Source organism: Ambystoma mexicanum, chromosome 10, assembly GCF_040938575.1.
Source record: "Ambystoma mexicanum isolate Mex_15411 chromosome 10, UKY_AmexF1_1, whole genome shotgun sequence".
NCBI classification, from domain to species: Eukaryota; Metazoa; Chordata; class Amphibia; order Caudata; family Ambystomatidae; genus Ambystoma; species Ambystoma mexicanum.
In genome coordinates, this window is record NC_090932.1 from 252,266,314 (window position 1) to 252,279,211 (window position 12,898).

General features: G+C 44.4%; 1 protein-coding gene across 6 annotated transcripts in view; it reads right to left on the minus strand.

Moving 5' to 3' along the window:
* The window catches only part of LOC138491326 (G-protein coupled receptor 35-like), a 328,878-nt gene that overhangs the window by 91,222 nt on the left and 224,758 nt on the right, over positions 1–12,898 (minus strand). For 3 of the 6 annotated variants that reach the window (XM_069617784.1, XM_069617785.1, XM_069617783.1), the window contains one exon: positions 163–625. The exons of the other annotated variants lie outside the window; for them this stretch is intronic. The gene's annotated coding sequence lies outside the window, so the exon portion shown is untranslated. The remainder of the gene's footprint in view (positions 1–162; positions 626–12,898) is intronic. 6 annotated transcript variants of the gene reach the window in all.

A 12,898-nucleotide genomic window follows, 5' to 3' on the forward strand; every position in this document is an offset into this window, starting at 1 on the left:
GGGAGGGTGTGTGGGGAGGGATAGTTGGGGAGGGAGGTTGTGGGGGGATTGTTGGTGTGCACAGTACCACCAGTATACACATGTCATGTTTGTACATAGTTTGAAATCACATAATATAGTTGGTGTGGCAAATTGAATTCACGACTGGACAATCATTATTACCTGTGACAGTATTTATTTACGTGCAGTGTCCAGTGCCCAGTGTGCAAGGTGGCCTGTGCCACGTGTCAGACAGGTGATTAGAAGTAGTGCTGTATGAGTTCATCCCGTGCAACACGTCCATCCATTCCGTCACAGCGTTGCCCAATGTCCTGATCATCATCACTGTCATCCTCCGCCTCAGGTGGGTGCATGTCCATTTCGGGGGGCAGGGGGATATTGCGTCTGATGCACATGTTGTGCAACATGGCACAGGCAAGCACTATCTTACCCACCTTTTCTGGATTGTACATCAGTGCCCCACCCGATCTGCTCAGGCAGCGGAGCATTGCCTTCAACAGGCCAAATGTCTGTTCAATTGTGCCCCGAGTATGTACATGGGCACGATTGTATGCCTGCTCGTGGTTGTTGCGTGGTTGCCTCACGGGTGTCATCAACAATGGCTACAGGGGGTAACCGGCATCACCTACAGAAGGCCAACAGAAAGTGTACATTGTCATTCCTCTGTCCATGTCATATTGGCACAGACTATATAGTGATGATTTCAGTGGGCACACATGCACATGCAGTATTCATATTATCTAGCATATGTCCTGTTTCAGGTACCCGATATGAGCTATGTTAAAATGCGTGTAGGTGGTCTGGTATGCAGTGGCATTCACTTTGGCCATTCTCATTAACCATGACCTCCGACCTTTGTTATACCGCAGACTGAATATGCACAGATGCATCTCTCATTCTTGTGTTTTGAAGGAAATTCGAACTACATGTCCATGTGTGAGTGCACTTGTGCATTTCACATGAGTAGCATGTGTGATTGTGTGGTTCGGAGATGCAGGGCACACGGACACTTGGTGTTTTGGCTGACACTGCTATGTGGCTGGGTGCTGTGTTGTTCTCTAACTGTCCATCAGGTGGTGTGTGTCTGCTAAAATGTGTTTGTGCTGCATGTTTCAAATCTGTAGTGGTGCATCATGGTATATGTAGTGTTCTTGTTCATGTTTGTTCAGATTGGCTGCTGCTATACATGCACTGGATAGATGTCAAAGTTGCAGACACACCTGTCAAGAGCTTGCAGTCAGGCATGCTATGACTGTGTAACAGCTGCAGTCACACCTGTACACCTTCATGTTTTATGCACGCACAACACAAACTACATACTTGTCCCCTTATAGTCAGTGAATGCACGTCTAGTACTATGGACTTGATTCCTGTGATTATTATTCATGGAAACCATTCCCCTTTCCACTCCATATCCTGCACATGCTCCATTTCATGGTGTTCTTCTCATTTAAGGGGCACAGGTAAGTGGAATGTGAGATGGACTGAAGTATTCTAGCTGCACAGCCACGGGTGATGTGTGTTAGACATGGCCCCCAATTCAAAGGTGCTCATGGCTTAGTAGTTGCACACACCCAGCAGCCTGAGACACTATGCTGTTTAATGCCTCCCCAGTTCAAAGGTGCTCATGGCCTAGTAGTTTGCACTCACCCAGCAGCCAGGTATGCTGTCCGTGACGTGCCATGTACCGAGGAAGCGTGGAGTTGCGCAGTGCCATGGAGTCATGGGTGGAATCTGGAAATCTGGCACAGCAATGGGTGATGATGAGGTGGGCATCACACACCATCTGCACGTTCAGCAAATGACATTGTTTTCTGTTGTGGTACACAGCCTCCACTGCATGCCTGGGCACCAGCTCCACATGTGTGCATTCCATGGCACCAATGACGTTCGGCATGCCTGCAAGGGCATGGAAGGCTTTTTTTGTGATGTTTACTCGGTCTGCTGTTCTGAGTAGACTGATGTAGTCTCGTACATGCCGCAGGAGTGCATCAATGACCTGGAACAGGACACATGAAAAACAGGGTTGCGACTTCCCATGCAGCTCTCCCACTGTGTGCTGACATGTGCCTGTGGCGAGGAAGTGTAGCACGGACACTACCTTGAGCAAGGGGGGGATGGCTGTGCGTATATTTATGAGGCTGACCAGGTCGTCATGCATCAGGTCCACTATATTGATGATGGTGTCCCGGTTTAGCCGGTACAGGGTGTGGATCTGCATTTTGCTCAGGTTTAAGGGAGTGGCCTTAAAAGAGTGATTGGTGGATGTCGGTGTGGTACAACAGGCTGAGCAATGGGGTTTTGCTGGGCCATGATGGTCCTCCTTCTCCTCATGCGCCTCTGCTGCGTTCTCTGCCTCCCTGCCTGGCAAGTAATAGTCCTGCAGGCATGGCATCCAGATCCAGTACTGCTACTGCTACTGCTAGCCTAGTGGTGTTGTAAGGGGTGTGGGGTGTGGGAGTGGTCGTTTTCTGCTGTAGAACTGTGCTGATTATGTGCACCTTTGGCATGTTTCTACACAAATGAGCCTACTTAACGCCTGGTCCGTATGCCAGTATTACCGGCATCGATTTCACATTCATAACGTGTCCGCGCTGCTCATAATGTACACTTCATTACGTATGACAGGCACGGCTGCAGCGGCAGTCAGCAGATACCGGCAACGGTGTTGTCAGATGCAGCGGGTCCCTAACGGTGCCGGTGATACCGGCATCCAGACTTATATTGTGCAGGTCCGGAAAGAGGTGCCGTTACGGTACTACCGGCACCCTTGTTTCTGGACTCGCACACTTGTAATGAGGCCCCAAGTGCTGCTAACATTTGCCATAGCGAGTGCAGTCCACTAACTGTGATGGAAATCATTTGTTTCTTTTCTTTGGAGTTTGCATCTTTTTCAGTTTTAGTCGGACATTCTCATATTGGATTTACTTTTCGGAGAGGTCCAGATTGTCCGGTTATAGTTGTATAATACATGGCAGTCTGAAATATCTGTATAAAAGCCTGGAAATAATGCTCTTATTACAGGATATTTGTGACATCACAACAGACGTATAAATAAGAAAATTACATCACAACTGCTCCATAATCTGTTATTATGCTTCAGTTGTGATGGCACAATGCCTGCTGCTTGATCCAGCAAAGGTCTGAATTCCAGCAGTTACTTAAAGCTGTTACAAGCGTCTTTTTTTGTCACTAACGTTTTTGGTCTTAGAACAATAACACCATATACAATGAAAACAACCTGTCAATTAAATGGAACAGGAAAATAAAAGTCCCTACTCTCAAGATCAAAGGACCAAGGAAAAGCAAGAAACAATAGATAAGAGAACCTTGGAATTACTGATTAACCTATCGACATGTGACGACCTACCCACAGAACCAGTGGCGACAATCCACATCAACTCATCAGCAGAAAGAATTAATATGCAGCCATTGGACGATCAGTGTGATTCTCGCTCACTATATCGTTGATGAATATCATGAGGGAAACACAAGAAGTAGTAGAAATGTAACACTCACCTGCGAAGAAATCTCCAACACGGAACAAGACTGGTCAGAACTCTCATCAGACCAGGACTACGGAAGACACCATACAGACCAGGATGCACACGAATACATTCTAAAAGTCTGCATCATGAGAGAATTGAGACATCACAAGAACGGAAACGCAAGAGTACCTCTGGCACCCGGCCTGGCATAGCAGAAAATTCCAATCACACCATAACACCACCCACCTTCATTAATCCACGTGAAAAAAAACAAAACACTGAATTGAGATCTACAGACCAGATCTGATTGACGACGAGCTAATCCTGAACAGAACAAACCTATTGAGACTGCTCCATGCAAATCCCACTCTCTGCGATATGCGTTCAAGCAATATCAAAGTGGTTGAATACCCAGATGACGGAAAAACAGATGCCATACTAATAGAACTTTACTCCCACCACAATGTTCTCAAAATTATGGAGCAAGAAAAACAAATGAAAGCATTCAGATTTATCTGCCACCCCTTGCCATCCGATGGTAACTCACCAGAGAATGGGAGCAAACAGATCAGCAAGATCACTGCGGACGCCGACCACTCGCGGCATGGGAACCAAAAAATCTGAGATATGCTCAGTAATCACGCAACATCCAGCGAGATCTATCACTAACATCGACAATGCACGCCACTCAAGAAAAACACAGACGACAGAAAATCACTACATATCTAAAACGCCCACAGATCAAACTGCTCCGGACATTCTCTCTCTGCTCCTGGAACACAAGAGGCTCCACAAATCTATTTGGAAGCGACAGTAACAAACTTACAAATGTCGATATAGTCTGTCTTCAAGAGACTTGGCTCATTGAAACCCCACTTTGTGACAGATACATGAATCATACAACCCGGGGCGTGACTCAAATCTAAGGCCGTCCACAATCCGACCTTATAACGCTGTGGAGAACCGAAGCAAACTACAGGCAAATTAAAATGCTATCACCCAACCCCTGGTTTCAAATAACAGTTCTTAAGCAGAACCTGAATGATCCAACGAATTTGTATGGAAAGGAGTCCCCTTGCCTCGCTATTCTCAACATCTACTGGAGTCCGTCTCTCCTGTCTGATGAGGAATTTCGACATGAAATATTGACCCAGATTGATCATCTCTATACGAAACATAAATCCCTACAAGTAATTATATGTGGAGATCTCAATTTACACCTATTCCAGAAAAACAGAGAAAAAATTCCTAACAATGATCTAAATGAGAAAGCTAAGTCTTGGTCAGTAGCACTTTAGAGGCAACATTTCAGACTTCTGAACAGGAACACAAGAGGAGATATCCCCGCATAACAGACTTGACGTAACGGAAAATCCCGAGACCACCTTGATTACATCTATATCTCTCCAAACGTACATACTCAAATCGTGTTACGACTAACAAGAATAGCGACCATGCCAAACTTCAAATGATGTGGAATACCCTTCACCAACCCCTAAACAAGATAAAACTTCCAAAACTAACAACAAAAACTGGCTTAAATCGACTGCGCATACCAGAATCAAAAATAGTAGGACTGGTAGACCAATTTGCATCATCGAACAGAGAAGCCAAAGAAAAAATAAATTATGAATGGCTCCTAACTCCATACTTCCAGAAAAATGTCCAAAGCTCGTCCAAGTGAATTCATAGTCATGTCTACCTAGAAGCAATTGCGCTGGCAGAGAAACTAATGGGGAAATCTCTTAGAGAAGCCAAGAAAACTGACTGTATTGACCGAACATCACAAATCAAAAGTATAAAATCAAAATTCCGGAATTGGCTCAAGAACATCCGAGCAGCCTTGGCACAAAATGACGCCGAACTCATGCTGGCTGCGCTGAACAAAAGAAACACCAGAGACCTCTGGTCATGTCTCAACCCGACCCAAATCATTGAACAACGCCTAATTGCTGAGTTTCCAGAAGAGGCCTGGGTTACGCACTTCCATTCCATATACAACGAGAGTGCGGAGCGAGAAAGCAATAATACCACCACCAGCACAAACATCACAAACAAGAAGACATGGTACAACCAATGGGACTATGAAGAGATTCTCTCTCACATTAGACGACTCAACTCTTCCAGAGCTCCGGTGCCCCGAGGGCCTAAGCAATACCATCATTAAAAGCCAACCTGAAGCATGGACAAAACTAAGCGTGAGACTATTCACCCTCATTGCTGAAAACAACTACACACCTAAATCTTGGAAACTGGCTGTTGTCGTCCCAGTCTTCAAGAAAGGCGAGAGAAATCAGCCTCATAACTATCGCCCGTTGGCGATGCTTGACCCACTCAGGAAGATTTTGCATCAATATTAGTTAAAAGATTCAACAAATGGACTAAGGAAAAAAGCAAACAAGACCCTTGACAAACCGGATTCACCAAAAATGTGGGCACCAACATCAATCTCTTAATCCTCAACATCATGAAACAAGAGTCGATCAGACCCCAAACAAACACCCATGGTATCTTTGTCGACCTTCGAATGGCATTTGACAGTATTAATAGAAATAAGTTGTGGGATAAACTCTCCAAACACAAATGCCCACAAGAGAGGCTTGAACCCATCAAAGCACTCTACAGCAACACCACCATCAGAGTTACGATTAACAAAAGACGGAATACTGTCTTCTGCCATTGTACCCAATGCCGAGAATACGGTACGAACTTTGACTTCAATCATTAAGCTCCATGCCTAACTGGAAACAACTCGACGTATTCAAAAAGATCACAAACAATGACAAAACACCGGCAACCGAGATATTCTCCCGTGGAAACGCAACCCAAACTCCAAACACTTTTGATGTATGGGAAAAAGCTTGTCTTCATATCCTGAACGAAAATGGCATGTCTGTTGAGATGCTCACAAGCAGACCTATAAAGGCAAAACAGAAAATCAAAGACAACAATGAAAAAACAGCATACAGAATGAACATAATCTCTGACATAGAAACAAGAGCCCTAAACGAACTTCCACCCTATTTGAAAAGATTTCCCTCAAGAATAATCTGTGATTTATACCTCAGATTACGCCTGAACATTCTCCCCACAAAAGAACATCTAGCGGAAACAAAACAGATACCAACCGAGGAAAACTTCTGAAGATTCTGCAAAAATGGCAACCAACTGGAAACAATATACCACATAATTATGAAATGTCCCATGCTGACAGAACGAAGAAACCAGTTTGCAAATATGATGATCCTACAGAGATTCAGTCGCAGAGAAAAAGAAATGTGTCTCCAAATAACATCTGGCACTGACCAAAAACTGACTACAATCATTATGCAATTCTGGATTTTCATCATGTCTAAAGAATAACGACTAACAATTTAACTAACCAACAGAATCACACACCAAATTTGAAATGCTGTTTAAGAAAATAAATATAAAGTAAATGTTTGTGGAAATGAAGTAACACATTTAAAAAAATAAAAATAAGAAACAGCAGAGGAAAAGCAAAAGAGGAAAAATAAAACACAACAAAAACCTCTGAAGCTCTTCTGAAAATAGACCAGGCTAGAGTCACTACAAGTCCATCACCCACCTTTTCATCAACCTAATTTAATGAAGTGTATGGCACACAAAATTCTCTCGCACAGAAAACATACTTTTGTTGATGTAGTACAGGTTTGTGCTTTATCTATTTTATTTTATTTATTGGGCATTTATAAGGTGCTTATACAGCAAGACAGTGGGCCTCATTACGAGTGAGGCGGAACGGGTTAACGGGCTCCGCTAAAGGAGGTGGACCCGTTAAACCCATTCCGCCTCATTACAAGCTCCCCTCGCGGGACCCGGTAAGTAACGCCTTGTCAGACCAGGCGTCCTTACCGAGTCCCGCGAGGGGAAGAGGGAGCAAACAACGGCCTGCTCGTAATCGGCACGTTGTTTGCACCCTCTCCCATTCCCATTGAGCCCTATAAGGGCTCAATGGGAATGGGGAAGGTCCGGGCTCGGGTTCCTGGTGGGAAGAATTACCGGGCCCTCCAAACTCGGAATGGCCCGGTAATTCCCCATTCTGGGAACCAGGACCCGGACCCGATTTCGGAGGCAGCCATGCCGCCAATAGTGGCATGGCTACCGGCGAAGTCGTAATGAGGCCCAGTGTTTCAAAGTGCCACAAGGCAAAAGGGAGGGATAATTTAAATGACAATGAGTAAATCATAACAAACAGTTGATTAGGCCTTGTCAAATTCGGAGCGTGCAAGTGCAGAGGAAGAGACGGGGTGGCGGGTGGGGGTTAAGTGCTGGGGGGAGGTACCCCAAAGGGGACGTGCCAGAGGTGCCTGTTGCCGAGGCAACAGGTGAGTGCAAGGGCATAGACATCCCAGGTAAAGAGCGAGGTCTACCACTCCCAGGTAAGTGTGAACCTGAGAAAAACCACCAACAGGCAGGTGTGGGCGCATAGGCTAGTGCAAGGTTATGGGGTGGATGCTGGAGGCGATTGGGAAGATGGCCAGGATCCTGTTGGACTCTGGAGGGACCAGGCCGCCAATCTCAGGGACTGTGGGAATGGTTAGCATAGGAGGGAGAGAGGGAAGGATAAGAAGAGAAAGGTCTTCAGTTGTTTGTGGAGCTTGAGGAGAGAGAGAGATAGAGGGAGACTGTTCCAGAGGAGGGAGCCAGCCGAGGATAGAGATCTGCCCCCAGCTCTCTGCCTAGAGAAGCGTTTGACCAGCAGAGAGTTGGAGCGAGAAGATCAAAGGGATCTGGAAGGAGAGTATTTAGAGAGTTGCAGGTAGCATGTTCCCAGGTCCCCAGACAGCCTTATGGTTGATGCAGGGGGTCTTGAATTTGATCCTTGGAGCAACCGGGAGACAGTGGAGAAATTTTAGGGTTGGAGCGATATGGTCCCTGGGCTTGAGACCAAGGATAAGTCTGGCAGCACTATTCTGGATTAGTTGAAGAGGGCAGAGGGAAGAGAGAGGTAGGTTAAGGAAGAGGCTGTTAGAATAGTCAAGCGTGGAGAGGACCACAGCTCTAGAGACATTGAGCTTCTGAGGGAAGGTGAGGAAAGAGAGAATGCCTCTAAGGAGGTGAAGTTGAAAGTGGGGCTTCTATTGAAGACCTAGAGAAAAGAAATGGAATCATTAACATCCATACCTAGATATCCCTGAATGGATAATCAGCTGTAAGGAGTTCCTTGATTTTGGCAGCAAGCGCAGCAGAACTATTTCTTTCATCTTAAAGTTCTGTTTGAACTGAAAACTAGTGTTCAGCATCAACACATCACGTAATGAATCATTGTACTGGGAATTCCTTCTTTTTTAGCATAAACCTGTACTACATCAACACAAGTATGTTATCTGTGCGAAGGAATGTTTGTGTGCCATACACTTCATTGAATTAGGTTGATGACAAGCTGGGTTGGCGAGTGAGACAACATTCAACCTTTGTTTACACTATGGATTTATTATTGTAAAGGACCATTCCCAATAGCTCCGTATTGAGCTGCTTATATTTTAAAGAATGAGAAAAAGTCAATAGTGAATAATATGCATTCAGAATCAATGCAGTTGTGCACACTGTATTTCTGAAGCATGATCTGTGAACAGCTGCATGGACAAACAGGATCATGTGTTAGGACATTTGAACTCATGTACAGAAAATGAACCTCCCTTTTGCCATAAACCTCTGGACCCTACACTTACTCTTAATGGTATTGATATTTAACAAGGTAACAACTTCAGTCGCCTCTCCTCTCTTTTGACTAGTTTCCCTCCGGAAATATTAGAAGTGGTTTTCTCCGTAGATTGTCCCCCAAGACATGCCAAGCTGATATAGCGAAGTAGGTACAGCACAGAAAACACTTGATTGCTTCCTCTGCAAACTTTCACGATGCGCTACTCACGAAGGCTCAGCTTCACTTGCTTACTTCAACTAGATGGGTTTTTTAAAGGCGAAATTAAGGATTGTGAACTCAATCTAAAGTCCGAGACACCTTCATTTTAAGCAGGGGAGTTACTAGTTATGGAAAGGACCCGGGGCGACCCTAATGTTGGAGCTGTTGGGACCTTTTGATTGTAGCCCTTGAGCTTGTATCCGGGGCTTTCAACCAAAAGACTACGGGCTATAGGCCCCTGACCCCCCACCCAGCAACACCACTGAATTTAAGTAAAGTGCACATTACAAAGAAAACAAAATGGCCACTCTTCCTTATGTGTCCGTGGCCCTCTCCATTGTTTTGTGGTTAGGACACAGACATCTAGGCATCCCAGGTTCCATGAACTTTTTCACACTGCTGCAGCAAAACAAGTGGTTATCCCGACCGGATCTGGAACAGAATGCGGTGCAGGCTGAGAGTCTGGTGTCTTTCACGCAGAGAGCTGGGGTAAGAAGCAGAGTGGACTTCACGTTCTTTGTATGAAATACTTTAATTATAATTCACGGGTGGATTACTTGTCGCTGCCTGTAAAATACTATTGCGGCCATTGTACACCAATTTCAGAATGAGCCTCTATATGTTTTGTGATATATTAAAGTGTAAATCTGCATAAACAAGATGGATTAATGGACACTACCTACATTAAGCAAAGAACTGCAAGCTTGGTGATTGCATCATATATAAATAAACATGATTTGCATGTCAACCATGAATGCTGTGCTATGCTGGATAATCATCCAAATATGGCACGTGCTGCGTATGTATTTTAAGCCAAGGAGACTAATGGTTCAGCATCACAATGGGATCACCCAACAAGACGCCAATAGGGACAGCAGACCAAACAAGTGCCAAGGACACGTATGTTCGTCCTTTTTGCATACACTTGCATAATAGCCTGGCAGTTAAGGGGTTAATAAACCACATTCAGAAGGTATTGCTGTAGGCAATATATTCCTGGAGTGATAGGCCAGCAAAAGAAACCTGATTCAGTACAAATTTCAATTTTTTGATGCAATGATCTTTCCAGTCAAGTGTTAAAAAAATGCTACTATTAATTAAGTAGCTTTAATAAATGTATAAGCCAATCAAGTTGCTCATCCTTAAAAAAAACTTTAATGAAAAACAAACATATGTTGCCATTATTTATTGCAAATGATCATGCAACATCACAAATGAATGATAAGCAGAGGTGTGCAGAGAGGCCCTGGGGCAAAAGGCTCCAAGCATAAACACAAAGCAGGTTTTTCTGACCAAGCATCAGACTTCTAAAACCAGACAAGGGAGAACCAAGTAAGGAGAATTCGGGCAACACGTCTGAAGGTGAGGAATAAGGAGAGTGGCAATGCCTTTTCTACAGTTATAGCAGTTTATAAACCAGACTACAGGCCAAGCACACTGGGCTATGATGCCTCCACGCCATTACGAACATTTAAAACAAGGCCACTGCAGACACCCGTGCCACACCCAGACAGCATGCCAGCCCCCACGTAAGATGGAAACCACCTATCGTTCCTTGCAGCTGCTCCCAACTGCACATATGATATGATAGGTTATTTATAACGGATTTAAACCCCAAGGTTTCTAAGCGCGGACCCTGGGATCGAACCTGTGTTGCTCTGTGTCGTCTTGCTTTCAAGACGTCTTGTTTCCAAGGGGAGCAAGTTGCCCCTGAGCTATCCTCCCGAGAACATCACAAATCCAGCCTCGTCGCTTATGGCCACTGGCAAGACTCAAACTTTCATCAGGCTGCCTCCAATGCCACGATCCACCACTGCGTTCATCGTGCATAACACAAGTGTGGTTCAGAATGAGATAATAAACGACTGCAAGTATAGCAATGTGATCAGTGCACCTCACATAAAGGGTATGCACTTTCTTGTTCTCTTCCTCAGGGTACAATTTGAAATATCCCCCATAGTTCAAATAAATGATGCAGTCAAGCAACCAGAGAGGTGCCTATGGGGCATCTTGGAACTTACTGCATAGGATTACTTAAAAGGGGATACATATTTAGGCTGGCCCAGATATGTGACATAAACCGAGTGTGACTTTGCTCTGGCCACAATATGCAGTTGGCCTAAACCAAAAGCTGAACTCTTCTCAGCAGGCTTCAGAATCTTTTGCAAGCCTGATTCTAACCCCTAAACTCCCCAGGGTCTCTCACCTTTAACAGCCGGGCGGAGCTGTTCTATTCTAGCTAAGAACCCTGTGCTAGAAGCCAGATCTGGACCCAGAAAGCAGTGCTTTAATCCAAGACCCGTCAGATCCAGTTCAAAGAGGCTGCAGACCGCCGTGTAGTGCTGAACGCAGAACCCAGAGGGCCTGGGACCTGCCCGGTGGCGAGAGTGAAGCCAAACCCCTTGACCAGATCTTTGACGAGGCCCATTCCATTCCAAAGCTAGGAGTGAGTATCTAGTCTAGAAATGTCCATAACCAATCTCTTAGTTTAAAGTAATCCTCTTCCAACCATTTTAACTTGTCCAGAACTGAATTATAGAATCTTGTGTCCATCCTGTTGTTGGTAAATCTCTAAGGCGCATCTGTCATTTCTGAAATCTTGATTTTATTTCTGCAAAATCTACCTTCACAAAAACATCTGTAACTTTTGAACCGCACATCCTAGAAGCAAAATGTAACTGTCATATTAAAGCTAGGTTCCTAAGCTTTCCAACAAACCCATAACCCATTCAGACTGCAAGTGTCGTGTAATTCGAAAGCACCTCCAGTAGAAAGTTCAGTAAAACTATGCAAGATTTCTGCATCCGCATTCATCCACATGAGCATCCATCACCACAAAGTAGAGATATGAATATTTTTTCTGCGGTCTGTTTACAACTCTGTTATAAGTGCCTCTGAGAACGGTATCTGCCACTGAATGTCCATAACGTACTTAAAAAACATACTGTTTTTTCTCCAATCACCTACCATCAAGTGCCACCTCAATGGTATATGCTTTCAACATTTCCATTTACTCATATCAGCCATTGTATTTTCCAAACAGGAACTCTCTTCTTTCCTTCCGACAATGCTATGAATTTTTTTCCACATGAACCCATTTCCTACATAAATCGTAAAAATATCATACAAAAGCAGCACTGAATGTATCTTAACAACCTAAACCAAGTACACACATTGCATGCATAAAACAGGAGGCCAGCGCTTACCTTGCACACTTCACAGCTTTTTTTTCTGCACTAACCCATTTCCTACAAAATTCATAAAAATATTGCACAAAAGCAGCACTGAGTGTATCTTATCAACGTAAAACAAGTATATACAGTGCATGCATACAAACTGGATGCCTGCCCCTTACCTTGGACATTTCAACCATAGGCTTCTGCATTTCTCTGTACAAATACATCTTCTGCCACAGTTTTTGTGTAGACACAACTAGAAACCTTATTGAGCAATGCCTTAGCCTACACAGTCCGATTTCCATGCCTGCAATCCTGAAAAGGCCCGGATGTTATATCCAGTTTGC